General features: G+C 43.0%; 1 protein-coding gene across 4 annotated transcripts in view; it reads right to left on the reverse strand.

The window, feature by feature from the left end:
* Positions 1-4374, reverse strand: part of PHF3 (PHD finger protein 3) — a 99771-nt gene extending 95397 nt beyond the window's left edge. For 2 of the 4 annotated variants that reach the window (XM_053601636.1, XM_053601632.1), the window contains exon 1: positions 4045-4374. The gene's annotated coding sequence lies outside the window, so the exon portion shown is untranslated. Of the gene's footprint in view, positions 1-3386; positions 3783-4044 lie in introns of those variants that run through there. The other 2 variants (XM_053601633.1, XM_053601635.1) reach the window with 2 other exon arrangements.
* Between the last annotated feature and the right edge of the window lie 1626 nt (positions 4375-6000).

Consider the following 6000-nt stretch of genomic DNA (forward strand, 5'->3'; position numbering starts at 1 on the left):
TCTTCTGGACAATATTTTGAAAAAAAAAAAAAAAATTTTTTTTTTTTTTTTTGAGACAAGAGTCTCACTCTGTCAGAGGGCAGTAGCATCACAGCACACAGTAACCTCAAACTCTTAGGCTCAAGCGATCCTCTTGCCTCAGTTTTTCATTTTCAGTAGAGACAGGCAACTCACTCTTGCTCAGGTTAGTCTAGAACTCCTGAGCTCAAGCAATCCACCCACCTCAGCCTCCCTGAGTGCTAAGATTACAGGCGCCAGCCATTACGCCCAGACTAATATTTAGAAATTTTTACTTAACTATTTCTCCATATTCCCCTTCACTGTCCAAATGATCATAAATGTTTAAATCCCCGGACAAACTTCTGAAATATGTTCCTTTTTAAATTTGAAAACACTGACAAAATCTTTTGTCTTTGAATCTAGTTCCCAGCCTATCTATATGCTCCTCTAGGGTAGAAACAGCACCTGAGTCTCATATTTTTTTAATCAAATCAATACTCTAATATCCTTCCATGTGTAATCAAAGGGCAACAATTAAAGAATAGTTTACTGTTCTAATAAATGCAACATGATCATAAATGTGTAACTGTTCGCCAAGTCATTTTTGTAGTTGGGGGAAAAAATAAAATCTATGCTCTGAAAAGATACTCCAGGATTGTTCGTTCGTTCTTTAGGAGGTTTTTGTTTCTAGTCCTTATCTTAAACATTGTTATTGTCATTAAATTTTAAGTCTTTTTAATTCTGTGAAGGCAAAAAAATAGAAACCTAATTAACACATGTATATGTAAAAACAAAAATAAAAAATTCCAACCAAAGCAAAAAAAAAAAAAAGATACTCCAGGATTCTCAGAGGTGCTCCCAGAAATAGAGCCCAAGATGAACTGTCCCTTAAGAACAAAAAAATCCAGCAGCTGCTTATCAAAAATAGTTCCTGAAATGCTGATGAATAAAAACATTTAGCAATCAATATTCTAAAAATCCTGAACTTCCTGAGAATATGAGGTGAAGTAGTCATAGGTAATACATAAACCTAGAAGCTGATCAATAAACCACATTATCAGCTCGGTGCCCACAGTACAGTGGTTATACTGACAGCCACATACATAGAGGCTGGCAGTGGGTTCAAACCCAGCCCGGGCCAGCTAAAACAAAGACAACTGCAACAAAAAATAGCCAGGCGTTGTGGTGGGCACCTGTAGTCCCAGCTACCTGGGAGGCTGAGGCAAGAGAATCACTCAAGACCAAGAGTTGGAGGTTGCTGTAAGCTGTGATGCCATAGCACTCTACTGACAGCGACATAGTGAGATTTTGTCTCAAAAAAATAAATAAATAAATAAAAAATAAACCACTTTATCCTTAAAAAAGGAAAAGGTATTATCTCTAGGAAAAAAAATATATAAAAGGGATTGTATAAGAAATTAAAATGGAACTTAATCTGCATAAGGAAAAAGAGTGCACATTTATTAAAGTAAAATGTGGCTCAGCACCTGTAGCTCAGCGAGTGGGGCGCCAGCCACATACACCCAGTCTGTCCGGTTGGAACCCGGCCCAGGTCAGCTAAACAATGACAACTCAAACAAAAAAATAGCCAGGCATTGTGCTGGGCACCTGTAGTCCCACCTACTTGGGAGGCTGAGGCAAGAGAATCGCTTGAGCCCAAGAGTTTGCGGTTGCTATAAATTGTGATGCCACAGCACTCTACTGAGGGTGACATAGTGAGACTCTGTCTCAAAAAAAAAAAGGAAGATAATCACTACCTTTTTTAGTAACCGAAACACAGAACTGTTTTCAGAACTGCATAATTTTCATTCATCAGTTTTTCTAAGTATGCCCCATACTATTTAAAAATCTAAGCTGTTAATTTTGCAGTAAATTCAAATTGTCACTTACTATCTTTCAACTTTTATCAGTAATACATTTACCTAAGTCAAAGACTATCAATTTTTCCCAAATGATTCCAATATTCATCTAAATTTTAATAGCATGGTCTAAAATAATTAGTACAAAGACAAATCTCTATTTTTCTATCTTGAAATTTGAATTTGACCGAATTTATATTTTTACCTGTAATTTATACAGACCACTTCTCTTAACTCTGACTTATGTGAATATGTAACATATAAGAATACCGTAAGATCAACACAATAAAGTCATCTAAGGTCTACCTGAACAACAGAGAATACAAAACTAATTCAATGTGATAAATAAGTTCATGTTCTCCTAACAGGATGCAACACCAGTACAGTAAATTTTGCTTTTGTGCTCTTCTAAAAATGAGCCTATAAAGCATGGAAGAGATAAGAGGAAAACTGGTCTTATCACCAATTCATGGTTTTGACAAGTCACTGATAACAGCTATCCAAAAAAAGCTTAAAATCTTAACTTGTAATCTTTTAAATAAAAGTAGCCTATTTCAGGACTGAATATGTGGCTTCATCAGAGAGGCAATAATTTCTAAAAGTCCTCCCTTAAATTTTGTTACTAAAAGTATGTATTTAAAAACAGTAATATCGTAAAAAAACAAACAAAAAAAGTAATATCGTAACAATGATAATGATATTGATAATGTTGATAATAGAGGAAATAATCATTGTGGTAATATATGACTAATAACAGAAAAACGAAAAGATAAAGAGGATAAAAGGTCTAAGTGGCAGCAAAAGTTAAGAATTACTATTAATATTTGAAATAACAATAGTCTTTAACGACCTCTTTTGTGCTCAGGAATAGAGCTATAAATTCAAAATTATATGTAATATACAACAGAAAAGCTTCTGGTTCTTTGATTCATTCGTCTCTCTCCTGTCACAAACACATACCATCCCCTAGAAACACTTTCACAATCCCAAACACTTCATTCAAGAATCAAAAAATAAGAAATGAATAACTGAGGCACAGTTTTAAACAACCAATTTGGAAAAGGGGAGACAAGTTCCACCCCAAAATAGTAACTAAATACAATATACTATTTAAGTACTCGAGGTAGTTTATTGTAGCATTTTTAAATTTTAGCTTAAAATAAGGAAGTAAAGTTTGTATCTGGGAAATCTCAGTAATCGGTCTTTCTAAATTAAGCATTGCTATAAGCAACAAAGATTAGGTAAATATTAAAGCATTGTTGCTACTTAGATTAATCTATGACCATACTCTTGAAATAACTTAATAGCACTATTAATCACATCCTCTAATCATAAGTCTATAGGAAATGGCGTTTAAAACCCCAACGATGGGAAAAGGTCACCTGACCCGGCAACACATTTCCGAGAGAAAGAAGGGACACAGGACCGAAGGAGATACCAACCTCCCCTCCCCTTCCCCATATTCCCCCGTAGCAAGCCGCCCCCCACGGGTCAGGTGATCAGTTATTTAGCACCATTAACACGTACGTATCGACAAGTGGTTCGTTTGGTTACAGGTATTATTGGAAGGCAAGACTGTAGGCTTCTTTTCAAACTAAGCAAAAGGAGTCGACAGTTTGGGTCCCGAGCACAAAAGCGCGCGGTAACAGGAGAGGAGAAAGAGCACCAACTCCCATCTCCAAAAGTAGGCACAAGGACTGGCCTCGCGGCTAAGCTGCTCCCCGTTTCCCGCAACCAGGGCCCAAAGCTCAATGCCAGGGCTCCCCGAGGGGGAAGAGGCTCAGAAGGCCGGATACCGGGGCCTGTAAGCTGGGCCTTCCTCGCCGCGGCCGCCTTGCCTCCGGGCCTGCGCGCCCGCGCGTCAGCGGAGGCGAAACACTCGCGCCGAAGGCTGCTGGCCAGCAGTCGGGGAGAGGCCGCGGCCCGACCCTCCGCCCGACGACCGCGCCGCCCCGGCTCCCTCCCCAGCCGGCACAAGTGGTCCAGGGCGGCCGAGGCGCGGTCCGGTTAGGCCGAGGACGTTGCGCAAGAGGCCCGAAAGACAATTTCCTGGCCGCGCCGGAGAAAGGCGCGGAGTGCCAGCCACGGGAGGGGCGGGAGGCCCGCCGAGGCGCCGTGCGTGTGGAAGGGAAGGGGGAGGGGAGGACTGCCCGTCTCCCTGGCCGCGGCCACAGCCGCAACTCACCCAGCTCCGCCAGACGAGCGCTACCACTGGCAGCAAGAGGAAGATGGTGGCTGCTGCCGCCGCCGAGGAGGAGGAGGGGTCCCGGTGGGTGCCGCGGAGAGGGGGTACGCGCAGTACGTCGGCGTCGCTGCCACAGCCTCTTTCCCTCCGGGGACCAAGCGGCGGCTGCTAACGACACTTTTACTGGCTTCCGCGCCGCCCTCCTAATCCTCGTTGCAGCCGCCGCCGCCCTCGACCCGAGGGTCGCTTGCCTCGTGGAGACTGTGCGGCGGCGCGAGACCCCGCAGCCATCGGCGTGCGGCGGCGGCGCGGGAGCTGGAGCTGGGCCTCGTCACGTGACCTCACTGTTTACCGTTCCGGGGGCCGCGGCCTGCGTCGCCGCTGCGCCTGCGCCGTGTAGGGCCTCTCGGAGCTCGCCTCCGCGGGGCCCCGGGCTGCCGCGCTCCGCCGGGCTTTGGCGCCCCTCCCTGTCTTCTAGAGCTGCTCCGCCTGCGGGCCTCTAGTTTCCACCTCCAGGGGGCCGGGAGGGTTCGGGCTGGTAGATGGATGAGCCCTTTTGTTCGACTCAGTGCTTCTTTGCATTAAGGCGGCTTCCCTGTTTTGGAATTTGGATGGGGAAAGCTGCTTCCCATGCCCAGATTCTTTTTATTAATTGGGTGTGAGTTCAAGAATGGTAAACGAGGATGGAGTAGATGAGTCCTCTGCACAAAAAAAAAAAACACGCTTCCTTTTCACAACAGCCTCACCATTGACTACCTCCACCCTCACCCTACGGTCACATAGCTCTGGTCTACCGCAGGATTCAAGTTGGCTCCTCCAAGAAACATTTCTGGTATCCTGGCATCCAGTAAGCAGTACTCGCAATGTGGTCCGAGAATTCCCTGAGGGGTCCCCAAGACTTTTCATAGGAGCCTTAATTTCTTTGCCAATAGCGTGTGTCTACGGCCAAATTTTCCTTCCATCCTTCAACCAAAACAGCTTACAGCAACTGATTAAAATGCAGAAATACTAGAATCCAACCTTTTTCTATTAAGCCAGACATTAAGGAAATTTGCAAAGATTTTAAACAATATCGCTCTTTTCATTGATTTGTTGGAAAATACATTTTTCATATGAAAAAGGTAAGATAACGTAATGGGTTTGTTATTTTTCAATAACATGTTTTAAATTTTTCTTAGGTTTAATTTCTAAAATTGTAACTATCAAGGGATAAAACTGTAAAGAAAAGCTCTTGGGAATCTCTCTGAGAAAAAAATTTGAGGAACACTGGTCAAGGTTATGTATTTCAACAGCAGCTTGGGCTGACCCCTCTATCAGCCCTTACTGAGCTCTATCTATGAAGTCATTTTTGCTGTCAGTCACTCCAACCAAATGAGCTCCTAGGGAACAAGGATTGTATCTTCTATCTGAACGGATCTTTACGCTATATTCGTGCATCACCTCCTAGCGCCTGATCACTGGTCTGCACTCTTAAAACCTTTATAGTACTTGTTGATTTGAGCTTCCACTAACTGCAGTCCACATTGTTAGATCATTGCAAGGTTTGAAGAGTAAGTACAAGCATGTAAAAAGATTTGTTCTTTCTTCTCTCCCATCTTTGATATTTTAAGCATTCCCAATAACAAGGTCTCTCTTCAAAGGAGGTTTTATTGTCCTATTTCTGCTGTATTCCTAGAATTCCACCCTTTGCTTTGACTCATCAATCTCTCAAGGCGTTGTTATACAATTGTTTTTTAAATGGTGTTTTGAAAAAGGAAAATATAAATGAGTAATTAATTTTTTTTCTACTTGGGATGGCTGGAATGAATTACAAAAAAAAATATTGGCCAAAGCACACATCTATAGTCCTAAGACTCTGGGAGGGTCAGGAAGGTAGACTCCCTGAACTCAGGAGTTTGAGACTAGCCTGAGGAAGAGCAAGACCTCATCTCTAAAAAATAGAAGGACCTTGTGGAG

The sequence above is a fragment of the Nycticebus coucang genome, chromosome 9 (assembly GCF_027406575.1).
Source record: "Nycticebus coucang isolate mNycCou1 chromosome 9, mNycCou1.pri, whole genome shotgun sequence".
In the NCBI taxonomy this organism is placed as follows: Eukaryota; Metazoa; Chordata; class Mammalia; order Primates; family Lorisidae; genus Nycticebus; species Nycticebus coucang.